Source organism: Babylonia areolata, chromosome 35 (assembly GCF_041734735.1).
Source record: "Babylonia areolata isolate BAREFJ2019XMU chromosome 35, ASM4173473v1, whole genome shotgun sequence".
NCBI classification, from domain to species: domain Eukaryota; kingdom Metazoa; phylum Mollusca; class Gastropoda; order Neogastropoda; family Buccinidae; genus Babylonia; species Babylonia areolata.
This window is the reverse complement of record NC_134910.1, coordinates 3906601-3920411: the sequence shown is the minus strand read 5'-3', so window position 1 is coordinate 3920411 and position 13811 is coordinate 3906601.

Sequence of the window (13811 nt, the reverse complement as noted above, 5' to 3'; positions counted from 1 at the left end):
AGTACCTGGCATCACCACCAAAGACCAGCAACCAGCTACTCTCAAGATCCTGACTCTGGCCATGATAGAGGAGTCCTACCCAGCCAGCTCCTGGACCCATGTATACACGGACGGATCAGCGGAGGAAGCCACACACAACGGAGGCAGTGGTGTCTACATCAGATTTCCCGATGAAGAGCACAGCAGCATCGCATTCCCTAGAGGAAAACTCTGTTCCAATTTCAGAGCTGAAGTCCTGGCCATAAAAACAGCAGCAAAATTATTCTCCTCCTGTGGAAAGCCCCTTGGCAGCATCTCCATCTTCACTGACTCCATGTCCACACTCCAGGCCCTGGACTCCCCTGATCCTGGTCCACTGATCCAGTCCCTTAAGGCCTGCCTCACAACCCTTACCCAAACAGCCCCAACGACCCTCCAGTGGGTGCCTGCACATGTAGGCCTCCCAGGCAACGAGCGTGCAGACCACCTTGATAAGGAAGGAAGCCAGCTCACACAGCCAACCGTTCCTGCCACGTATGAGGAAGCAAAATCTCCTCCGCAGCTGATTCCGAAGAGGCTGGGTAACCCTAAACGGAGGCTACCAGGCACACCAGGATCCCATCAGGGCACTGGAGAGGAGACACCAGACTACCATCTACCGCCTTCGCACAGGACACTGCGGCCTCCGAACACACCTGAAGAGGATTGGAGTGACAGCCACATCCCTATGTGATTGCGGCCAGGCTGACCAGACCCCATCCCATATTCTCCTAGACTGTCCCCTGTATGAGAAGATGCGGCAGCAGTCCTAGCCTGGGGGTGCTGACCTCAACACCAAGCTCTGGGGGACGGTAGCCGATCTTCGCCGGACGTCCGAGTTCGTGGTATCCCTCGGACTTCGACCCTGACTGCGTAGCTGTCGCACGCAAAAGAAAGAAGAAAAGCTTCTCGTGTTCAGTCCAACAAAAACTGTCCCAAGGTTACATATCCAGAACAGTTCTCTTCTTGTCAGCTCCTCCACTTTGTTGACCTGCTCCAACGCTGTCACCTGTAAAAAGCTGATGTTGTCGTCGGTGGGGTGTGGGGTGGAAGAAACATGGGCAGCGACCACACACACACACACACACACACACACACACACACACACACATATATATATATATATATATATATATATATATATATATATATATATATATATACAGAGAGAGAGAGAGAGAGAGAGAGAGAGAGAGAGAGAGAGAGAGTAATGTACATTTATATAGCGCTCTTTATCCCAAAGAGCTCAGGGCGCTTTACATGAAAAAAAAAAAAAAAAAAATCATGAACGCTCTTTCTCAAAACCCCTCCCCCCACGTCTCTCTCACTCTTCTTGCATCCAAAGTGAGCTAATGAGCTGACATGGGTGGCGTTGGAGAACAAGGAAACTGATAGTGCTTATAAATTGGTTTAAAACAACAACAAAATAAAATTTTAAAAAAAAAGAAGAGTTTTTAGTGATGAGCGAAAAGCAGATATAGAATCAGATGCACGGATATGGTGAGGAAGGTTGTTCCTGAGCAGCAAAGAAGAAAGAACATTCACCAAGAGTGATGGCCTAGAGGTAACGCGTCCGCCTAGGAAGCGAGAGAATCTGAGCGCGCTGGTTCGAATCACGGCTCAGCCGCCGATATTTTCTCCCCCTCCACTAGACCTTGAGTGGTGGTCTGGACGCTAGTCATTCGGATGAGACGATAAACCGAGGTCCCGTGTGCAGCACGCACTTAGCGCACGTAAAAGAACCCACGGCAACAAAAGGGTTGTTCTTGGCAAAATTCTGTAGAAAAATCCACGTCAATAGGAAAAACAAATAAAACTGCACGCAGGAAAAATACAAAAAAATGGGTGGCGCTGTAGTATAGCGACGCGCTCTCCCTGGGGAGAGCAGCCCGAATTTCACACAGAGAAATATGTTGTGATAAAAAGAAATACAAAAAATACAAAAAACAAATGTTCTTGTACTGACACGAGGAAGTTTCAAATGGTAACACTCAGAGGAAAAGCGCAGATTTCCTGAGGGAGAGTAAACGCTGATGAGGTCAGAAAGATATGTTGGTCCTGTGGAGTGGAAAGCAGAATAGCAGAGACACGCAACTTTGTTTTTAATTCTCGATTCAATGGGGAGCCAATGTAGATTGCAAAGGTGGGGAGAAATATGATCAGTGGACCTCTGAAAATCAAGCGGGCAGCAGTGTTGAAGTTTTTTGAATTCGCTGAAGAACATTATGTGGGCAGCCTATGAGAAGAGAATTACAGTAGTCGAATCGTGACAGCACAAAAGCAGAAATAAGAGTTTTATAAAGGTACTGACGGATCGGGTTGATGCGACGAATTTCACAATTGACTATGCGTATCAGAATTACAATCTGAGCGTGCATGCTGAGGTTTGAGTCAAGAATGACTCCAAGGTCCCTTGATGATTTAGAAAACTGAACTGTGGCATCACCAACCACAGAAGAGGCAGGAAAGAAGTAGATGTGGATAGAGGAAATATTTATAGCTTCAGTTTTCTCAACATTTAACTTTAGTTTGTTGAATGTCATCCAGGATTTAACATCGAGAATGCAATCCTGCATTGACAGAATCGGACTGTGTACTTGGTTTGGTTCTGCAGACTTTTGTAGCTGAGTATCATCAGCAAAAGAGTGGTGAAGAACAGAATGACCAGAAATGACATCAGAAAGAGGAGCAGTGTACAGAACGAACAGAACGGGGCCTAGGACAGAGCCCTGTGGCACACCATGGGAGATCAGGGTTGGATCGGAATTAAAGTTGTTAGCAGAGACAGTCCGAAAGCGGTTGGATATTATGAAGAAAACCAATTCAGAACTGTTAAGTGAATCCCCAAAACGTGTTAAAGTCTGGGAAGGAGTATTTTGTGGTCTATTGTGTAAAACGCAGCCGACAGATCTAGCAAAGTTAACACAGTTTACCTTCATCAATAGACAATAACAGGTCATTAATATTACTTTCAACAAAGCAGTTTCAGTGCTATATAGCAAAACTATATGTTCACTGAAAAGAAGAGAACAGGTTGTTTAATGCTAAATGGTCTAAAAGTTGGGAGGGAACACTTTTTTTCAATAAAAGCTTTTGAGGTCATTGTGATTCAGAGTGGCTTTCTTTAGCGGGTAATAAGTGTAGTTTAGTATACATCAGGGAAGACACCAGAAATTAATCATTTATATTTTTTTTGCTAGTGCCGGCAAAACAACATCCACTCATACAGTAGTAGTGTGGATGGGGCTCCAGGTAACGTTTTTTGGAGCAGACTTTTTCAACACACTCAGTATACTCGGTATATGATTCTCTGATACAGAAGGAACATCCCGAAATTCTTTTCCCAAAGGATATTATACAACTGACTGTGAATCCTGTTCTTTCCTGAGGTTAACAATTTTTTAGCAGAAAATATGTGAAAAGACAGCAGGTAGTACTGAATGGTAGACAGACGGAAACAAAGATTTCATTCTGCCACAAAGTTTCTTTGCTTGATTTGGCTTCAGAAATCTTGGTGTTGAAAGACAGTCTTGGATTCGTGCACAAGAAAAGTAATCAAGTTCTTGGCTTTCTAGTAGATTTGCTTGTAAACAGATAAGCCAGACAACCTCTTCTATGCTTCTACATGTCTACACACACACTCTCTCTCTCTCTCGCACACACACACACTCTTGTCTCTCTCTCTCTCTCTCTCTCTCTCACACACACACACACACACACACACACACATATATATATATATATATATATATATATATATATATATATATATATATATATATATATGTGTATTCTTCTCTCCTCGTATTCATAAATACGCGCGCGCGTGTGTGTGTGTTTAGCAATGGTCCACGCATTTATACCTGGTCTCTCCTTTTAAGTCAAGTATAATTCACATCAATATCTCTAGGCTATATGATGAGAGAGAGAAAAAAAAAAAAAAAAAAAAAAAAAAAATATATATATATATATATATATGTGTGTGTGTGTGTGTGTGTGTGTGTGTGTGTGTGTGTGTGTGTGCCTACACACACACACACACACACACACACACACACACATATATATATATATATATATATATATATATATATATATATATATATATATAAAGTTCATGACTAACAATTAAGTATAGGCAATATTTGCAAAGGGCTGTCAACATAACATTGTTACATTTTTACAAAGCTTCACATCAGCTGATCAGAATAATATGAGTAAACTTCATCATCAGACTATGTGTTTTTCGTCTAAGAATCAATTACAGATGGTATTGCTTTTTTTTTTTTTTTTTAATTGGATCGTGCGCCTTATCAATCAAAACCAGATTGTTGGTTCGGTTCACGTTCTAAAATTGAATCAAATTTTCGCTTTATACATATTTTGTGAGGACATTGTTTGATTGTTCTATGTATTTCGCAATTATTCAATGTGTTTCGCATCATAAGAACCCACTTACAATTTCTGAACACATTGGCACAAATATTTTCACATTGCTTTTTTGGAGCACTGATATTGATAAAGTAAACACCGCCGTATTTGCTGTTTCCAATCAACTTTCCCTTCCCTTACTACAGATTGATTTCAAACGATTCCCTTCTTGGCTTGCTCTTATTTCGTATTTGTATTTGTATTTCTTTTTATCTCATCAGATTTCTCTGTGTGAAATTCGGGCTGCTCTCTCCAGGGAGAGCGCGTCGCTACACTACAGCGCCACCCATCTTTTTGTATTTCTTTCCTGCGTGTAGTTTTATTTGTTTTTCCTAGCGAAGTGGATTTTTCTACAGAATTTTGCTAGGAACAATCCTTTTGTTGCCGTGGGTTCTTTTACGTGCGCTAAATGCATGCTGCACACGGGGCCTCGGTTTATCGTCTCATCCGAATGACTAGCGTCCAGACCACCACTCAAGGTCTAGTGGAGGGGGAGAAAATATCGGCGGCTGAACCGTGATTCGAACCAGCGCGCTCAGATTCTCTCGCTTCCATGGCGGACGCGTTACCTCTAGGCCATCACTCCAGTTAATTATCGGTCGCTCTGTTTCAGTTTCAGTTTCAGTAGCTCAAGGAGGCGTCACTGCGTTCGGACAAATCCATATACGCCACACCACATCTGCCAAACAGATGCCTGACCAGCAGCGTAACCCAACGTGCTAAGTCAGGCCTTGAGAAAAAAAAGAAAAAAAAAAAAAGAAGAAAAAAAAAGGTGAATAAATAATAGATAAGCTTACATAAATAAATAAATAAATAAATAGATAAATAATAATTATGATATAAAAAAGTAGTAATAATGATAATAATAATAATAATAAAATAATAATAATAATAATAATAATAATAATAATGAATAAATAAATAAATATCGCTCTGTACAGCGATGAAATAACTGACAGGAACTGCATTCAGAATTAGCCCCTTCAACACTAATTTTGAATAATGGAAAGAAATGACATCGTTCAAAAGTTTCCTTGACACTGGTGTCTTTGCAAGGTGGTCAGAGTCTGCCGTGCAGGATGCTGCGGTAGAAAATGTCAAAAAGTACAGGATTTCACAATTGCGACATTTTGTACTGTGTTCGCGGTACAACACGTAACAACGTACATATTATTATTATTATTATTATTATCATCATCATATTGAATGAAAGGACTGGATAATCCCATCCATGTTGTTATCACATAGAGTAGTCACAATGAATTATGTATATATATATATATATATATATATATATATATATATATATATATATATATATATATATATTTTTTTTTTTTTTTTTTTTTTTTTTTTTTTTTTTTGTATAACTTGTGTGCACAGTTATCATCCATTTGTCCAGGAAAATATCATGTTACTGTGCATGTGACCAGACTAATATTTGTAAAGAAAATCTGACAAACAGGAATGCAAAATTTCAAAAACAACTGCATGCCACTGGATAAAATACAAAATTTGAAACATCATTCTTTTGTATTCTTTATTCATTTACCTTTCACAAAATGATTATATACCTTGATGGGTCTTTCTCCAATAGCAAAGCTCACTTAATATATATATATATATATATATATATCCCTTTCATGCGGAAAAAAAAAGCCTTGCAAATAAATTCTGCAAGTGAATGGGATCATTGTAAAATAGTTTGTTGAACCCAGTGATTGCACATAGCATAAGCATATAAATTATCGGTCACGAGATGAAGTCTCGTAAATAACAACAAGAAGAAACTGACCAGTCAAACTCCTGGTTGTTGTTGTTTTTTTGGGGCGGTTTTTGTTGTTGTTGTTGTTGTTGTTGTTGTCGTTGTTGTTATCAGATTCACGATACTACCCAGTAAGTCTACAAGCATTTCACAATTTCTTAGCAGGTTGACTTTACACACAGTAACCATATTTGGGTTCACAGACTGCATGTCAGTCTCCACCAGATACACCACTACCATCACTGTCCTGAGAACCAGGGGCATCAAACAACGACACAGATATACTCGATATTTGCATTTGCACTGCTGGATGAGTAAGCTATATCACACCTGTCCCTAAGAACAGTGTATGGTATGGGTGTGACCCGCAAACCCATAGAGAACTACCTTTATCATGTGCAGCTTAGTACCGAACTCCCCAAACATTATACCACAGAGATAGATAGATAGATAAATAGACAGACAGAGAGAAAGACACACAGAGAGCGAATGTAGATAGATAGATGGACGAAAAGAGAAAGAGTAAGATTGGGCTGGGGGAGTGTTTGTCAAGAGCTACTGTATAGTAGATTCGGCTACAGAGGATTCCATTATGGTGCTAGTGCCATCTGCCGTGGATGTGAAAGTTGCTGCCGTAGAAGTGGCTGCAATGGTACTGGCTGCGTCATGCGTGGTGCTGGTTTCAATCATGGTGCTAACCTCCTCCTCCAGTTTCGCTAAATCTTTCAGGGAAGCAGTCCTGGTAAAAAAAAAAATGGAACCAGGTTTTATGTGTACTCAGCCCACTTGGAAAGGATATATATATATATATATATATATATATATATATATATATATAGAGAGAGAGAGAGAGAGAGAGAGAGAGAGAGAGAGAGAGAGAGAGAGAGAGAGAGAGAGAGAGAGAGACGGTATTTTTGGTATGCAAGTCGCTGTAAGGCCTTCAAGACACACTTGTGATACACTCAAAGAGAAAAAAATAAAATAAAATAAAATGCAAAAATTAGTTCGTTATTATGATTATATACAGCTTCGCGAAAAAAACAACAGCAACAACTTACAGAAAAAAAAAAAAAAAAAAATAGTTCACTGAAATGTTTTCTCTATTCGTTATTATACTTATACACAGCTTCTCGAGAAAAAAAAAAGGCTTCAATGCAGATTCGAACCCCGGATGTTCGGGTCGAAAATGAATGATTTTACCCACTGTGCAAACACGGTATCACTGTTGTCGTTCAAAAATTATTATTTGGGCATTTTCTTTTAGCGGAACAAATCGACAGCGGCAATCGCAGTCATAACGCGGTTTAAATCACGCTACTTTGATAGGGCATTTAAAAATTTCTTTCAAGTCCAAGGTAAAGGAGATGTTCCCATCGCCTCAAAAACACTGCAATATATGTCCGTTTTTATAGATCTGCAGAGATCTGTGATCGACAAGCTTCGTCTTTCCACTCACTGGTAAACTGCCGACACCTTCCATTCAATTTATTTGTTTCTGTTCATTCTAGTTAATTTAGTATCCACTTTAAAATGTTCATATGCAGTAAACATGTCGATGAGTATCTAAGAAATGGTTTTAATTCGGTGGTGAAAGAGACGTTGCCATCGCGTCAGGGTTTGCAACATGTTTTGTCGATACCTGCACTGACCAGTGCCGTGTAGACGAGGCAGTGAAACAGTCGATTCAAATTTTCTTTTCTGTTCATTCTAGTTTAATCAGTGTCCACGTTAGAATATTCATATCCAGTAAACACGTCAATAATGTAGTTAGTGTCACTGTATGTGTTCTGTCCAGAATGTGTATTTCTTTGTTTTTAATTGCGAACAAGAAAAACAAGGTCATGGTGTGTTCTCACCAGACAATCGGGAAGCTGCAAACGGGTAACAGTGGTTTTCGGAATCCGGACCGAACACCAACGAAATAAACTGTTAATAATTCGGAAATACGGCTAAATTCGGAAGACTTTCAACCTATTACTGGCGTGACTGTGAACAGGTTTTTTTTTTCCTGCTGTGTTCAAGTTAAATTTGGTATTGGAAGACACAGTATTTCCAGAGAAAATGGCAATGTTAAAGTTTACCATGGACACAGACACACAGACAAACAACTGAACACTGGGTTATAACAAAGACTCACTTTGTCAACACAAGTGAGTCAATAAATGAACTGAAACCAACATCTTTTCCTTTTTTTTTTCTTTTTTTTTTCCTTTTTTGTTTTTGTTTTTGTTTTCTTCTTTTTCTATTATTTATTCATTTATCTATTTGATAGTTTAATAATTCAGGACTGTGCTTACACTTCTGAAGCAAAAATTCATTTTGATACACAGATACCTTTGGGGGTGCCTGTGAGAGAGAGAGACAAGACAAGACAAGACAAAATCTTTATTATCGAGGGTAATAGATAAGCAACTAACATGCTTTTTTACATCCAGCCCTCGCCCTAAAGAGGGAATAAAGCTAAAAAAGCGAAAATGAGCACAAAATCAAAACACAATCAAAATATACCATTATTTCACCATTCAAAGCCATTCCACAAAAGGAAGAAGAAGAGAAGAAAAGAAAAAAAAATCATGAAACACACACACACACACACACACACACACACACACACAAACGCACACAAATGCACCCACTCAAGAGAGAGTGAGAGGGAACCCACAAATTGTCGAAAGCAATGTTGGATTTCAGGTGACGTCAATTTTTGTGAATAGGTACATTTTTAGATTTTGCTTAAAGATGTTGTGGTTATATTTTTTTAAACGTGATGGTAAATTATTCCAATACGTTCCCCCGCTGTATGTGGAGAGAGAGAGAGAGAGAGAGAGAGAGAGAGAGGTTGCATGAAATGAATTTTTCAACAAGTCCAGCGCAAATGTAGTGTAGACGAGCTGTATCACCTGAAAACAAATGCCTTCGTATAACACAGAGGAAGAGAGAGACAGAGGAAACATAACAGAGACAGAGAGACATGTAGACAGAGAGGGAGAATGAGCGAGAGAGAGAGAAGGAGACAGAGACAGACATGATATTACCCTCGAGCCAAAACTTCTTGGCGTGCTGGAATAACACACACACACACACACACACACACACACACACACACACACACACACACACACACACACACACACACACACACACACACACACTGGAATCAGCGTCATGGCATTAGTCTGGATCTTTTCGAGTAAGTGAAGTTGTTCTCTTTTAGGTATTTTGGAGTACAGGTGAGGAAAATATTGACATGGTCATTATTGTGGAGATAACAAGACAGCTGATCAGAGTTTGGGTTTCATCTAGAGACAAACAGTGACAAATAGTGTTTATTAACCTGATTTCTAGGAATACTATTCCGCAAACATCAACGTAGCATACTTTACAACAGAGGCCATGAGCAGGTATGACTCCCTGATGAGAAACATGGAGCGAGAATTCATTGTCTGGAATGTTAATGCAGACTTTGGATGAAAGGACAGTTATCACCCACCCCTATATTTATTCTGTGTGTGTGTGTGTGTGTGTGTGTGTTCGGTGTGGTTGCGTGCATCTGCATACGTGCGTAGATGAGCGTGTGTGCGCACGTGCGTGCATGGAAACTCTCTTTCTCTTCTTCTGTCTCTCTGTCTCTTTCCCAATGTGCGTGTGTGCGTGCGTGCGTGTGTGTGTGAATGTATGCACAAAGAAAGTGAAGTGTTGGAAGAGAAAGAGAGAGTGAGAGTTCACCTGCTTTCTTGTGTTTCTGTCTTCTGTGGCTCACAACGCCAATCGCTGCAACAGCCAATAGACAAACTGCACCAAGGCCAATCAGCAAGGCAGCCAATTTACCTGTCATCACAAACATGAGTAAATCACCATGAGTTCATATCAATAGTATCAGAGCGTCTGTGGGTTTTTTTGTGGTTTTGTTGTTGTTGTTGTTGCGTTTTTGGTCTACATCACTAAAAAAAAAAAAAATGTACGTGCGGAGTATGATCAGTCAATTTGAGCCTGGTAAAGAGCACACAAGCCTGTGCACAGCAACGTTACGGCTTTTTTGGCCCGGAATGAATGGGTACAGAAGGTTTGCTTCTGGCTTAATTCAGGTATGTAAAGCTATCGGGGAGTTAGCTTTAGGAAACTTGGAAACCTTGGTATTTTGCAAAAGAAACGATTCGGAGGGATCAACAACCATAAGGATGGTCAGATTTGTGTGTGTGTGTGTGTGTGTGTGTGTGTGTGTGTGTGTGATGCAGCACGCAAAAACCCGGCTAAAGTCCCATCCAGCGATTCTTAGCTGTACACAAAAACAAGTAGTTTGGGTCAAAATTATGAAGATCGGGATTTTTATAAATATCGCATCTTCGAAGTCTTATCTTGTCGGTAAGTATCTTTGCACAAAATACCCTGGAACTGTAGTATTTTCAATGTTTTTTTTTGTGCATGCCTGTCAAAACCGTGTAGAAAAATACTGCACTCTTTTACCCTATTTCAGTTGCATGCGGAAAGCAACGAAAACGGGGAAACTCCGGTCTGCGAAGTAATATATGACAAGAGAGGCAAGGCCTTCAAGACTCACTTGTGATAAATTAAGTCCCCTAGCATTAATTACAGAGTAATTTCCCTTTTTTACTATTTGCACCAAAACGTTTGCAAAATAAATAAAAATTCCACGCTTAGCAAAAGAAGTTCCGATTTGAACAAAAAGTGATAATAATGACTCCTCTTGTTGTTGTGTCAGAACAGAAGGTCAAAGTGCCAAGTTTAGAGAATACAAAAAAATATAAATATAACAGTAAATTCAGTTTGCATATAATTAGGCTTCTTTTTTTTCTTTCTTTTTTTGTGCCCATCCCAGAGGTGCAACATTGTTTTAAACAAGATGACTGGAAAGAACTGAATTTTCCCTATTTCCATGCCAAATTTGGTGTCAACTGACAAAGTATTTGCAGAGAAAATGTCAATGTTAAAGTTTACCACGGACACACAGACACACGGACACACACACATACACACACACACAACCGAACACTGGATTAAAACATAGACTCACTTTGTTTACACAAGTGAGTCAAAAATGAGCAGTGAACAGGCATTGATCGTCTCCCCTATACCTTCTGAATCAAGATAGCGTATGAATGCAGTCGGTTTTCAACGGTTTTACTGGCTATCCTCCGTAAGTTGCGACTTAGCCGGGTCCCATCAATTCTTCGAATTTCGCCAAATTTCCGACTCAAAGTTCGAAAAAAAAAAGAAAAAAAAAGTCTATTTACCTGTCAGAGTGGATTTCTTCTACATAATGTTGCCAGAGGACAACACTTTTGTTGTCATGGGTTCTTTTTTCAGTGCGCCAAACGCGTACTGCGCACGGGACCTCGGCTTATCATCTCATCCGAATAACAAGACGCTCAGTTTGATTTTCCAGTCAAACGTGGCAGAAAGGGCGAGAGCGGGAATGGAACCCAGACCCTCACGGACACCGTGTCGGCAGATGAACATCTTAACCATTCTGCCACCTTGCAGTCCTGTTCCTGATGGAGGAATGGGAGTCAGGGGGTGGGTAGGGAAGCACAACTACAGCTGTCCTGGATGCTGTTTTTCCCTGTGTGATCGTTGGATCTGCTGTCTGACAGCTTGAACCTTCACCGAAATGACAAAGAGAAAGGACGGTAGAGGTGTGGTCACATTTTGTCGACAGTGATGTCTGTCTTCTTTTCCAGTTCTCTTTGGTCATTAGTATTACGGGTTTGGTTTTGTGTGTGTGTGTGTGTGTGTGTGTGTGTGTGTGTGTGTGTTTTCTAAACTAACATTGTGGATTGTTGGCCTGCTGGTAACGCGTCTGCTGAGGAAGCGAAAGAATCTGAGCGCACTGTTACCAGTCCCACGATTGTCATGTCTCATGGGTCACGTGTATTTCATTTTTATACGCTTGCCACTAATGGATTCCGAAAAAATCTGAATCAACAATTAGAGAAGAAAAAGAACAAATCAACACTTAGAAGAAGAAGAACAACAACAACAACAACAACGACAACGACAACGAGAAAAAGAAAGAGATCGAGAAGATCATGAAGACGACAAGGAAGAAATAGAAAAGTAAACACAACTTGCTGTTTTACCTGAGCTTTCTTTACTGGATGCAGCACCGACTGTAACAAACGAAGCAGTTTTATCTCTAGACGTGTGAGCCTCCAGTACAGCCACTATCTCCCTTTGTTTGTAATTTCCACAGCATTTCCCAATGCTTTTATCAAACTGATCCCTGGTAGTCACTCTCATTCTGACCTCAGTATCAAATATAAGTAACATAATTCTGATACTACCAACACCACCAACACCACCACTACTCCTACTACTACTTCTACTGAATAATGATAATGATGATGATGATAAAAAATAGCACATAAAAAAGTTATTTGCAATGCGCTCTACCTCTTTACGCTTGTTACGCTGCTGGTCAGGCATCTGCTTGGCAGATGTGGTGTAGCGTATATGGTTTGTCCGAACGCCGTGACGCCTCCTTGAGCAACTGAAACTGAAATCTACCTCTTTAGCACAGGGGCTCAACAAGGACCGTCATGATAAAATTGAAGTGCAACTTTGTGAGCACAGTATAAGCTTTAAGCTTGTTGATGCTCTTTTGTCATTCATTGCATTATAATCATGTGTATTGTTGAATAATTAAAGATTATTTAAACCAAGGGCGCTGACACAAATATCAATGTGGGTGGAAATGGCTACAACCGGGCACAATAATCTAGACTTACAAACAAGACAAAACAATTGTTCCAGTGATAAAGCCCTTCCCCCAAACACACACAAAACACACTTGGTGAGTGTCGTTTGGACAGCAAAGTCAGGCCCTGATTCCCTGTGCTCATCCGGAGTCTGTCCTGACCAAAGGAAAGTGCAGTCAGCTCCAGCCTCACTCATCTCCCCAGGATCTGCCTGACAGGTTTTGCTGAGAGCGGAAGCTCCGATGTTGTACCTGCAGAGTTCGCGACCAACGAGTGCTGCTTGCCGCACTCCTAGATGTCCATTGCTGTTCTATTTGTTTCATGCTCCAACACGTAACATGCGCTTCTTTTTGTGGGTCTTTTTTGTTCCTTCCTTTGATGATTCTTTTGAGTTTCGATCGCTGATTGTTGTATCCAGTTGGCTGCAGTATGCTGACAGAATTAGATGAAGGAAGCGTTCTTTGGGTCACATTTTCTGGACCCTTCTTGAGGAGCGTGGAGCAGCACTGTCCCTGAACAGAGCTGCACTGTCACCGGAAGGCTGGTGGTGATCCCTGCTATTGACTCAACAACCTCCCTCTCTGCCCAGCTGCTGCAGTCAAGGGGAGGTGTACGGTGACATGTCCTGACCACGACTGAACTGCACGAGCTGCCACAAAGGTGATCGGGTTCATCACCAAGCTAATTTAGCGGCTACACTCAGGACTTAGGGTTTTATTTTGGGGGGAGGGGTGGGGGTTGGGGGTAAGATTCCCCCATAGCCTTTTACTTTTCCAGGTCTACCCAGGGCCATTCTCACATAACTGCAAGTCACAAGGAGGGCGGTGGATGTCTCTCCGCCTATCCACTGCACCGTTACTACTACCTTATAGATATTGATT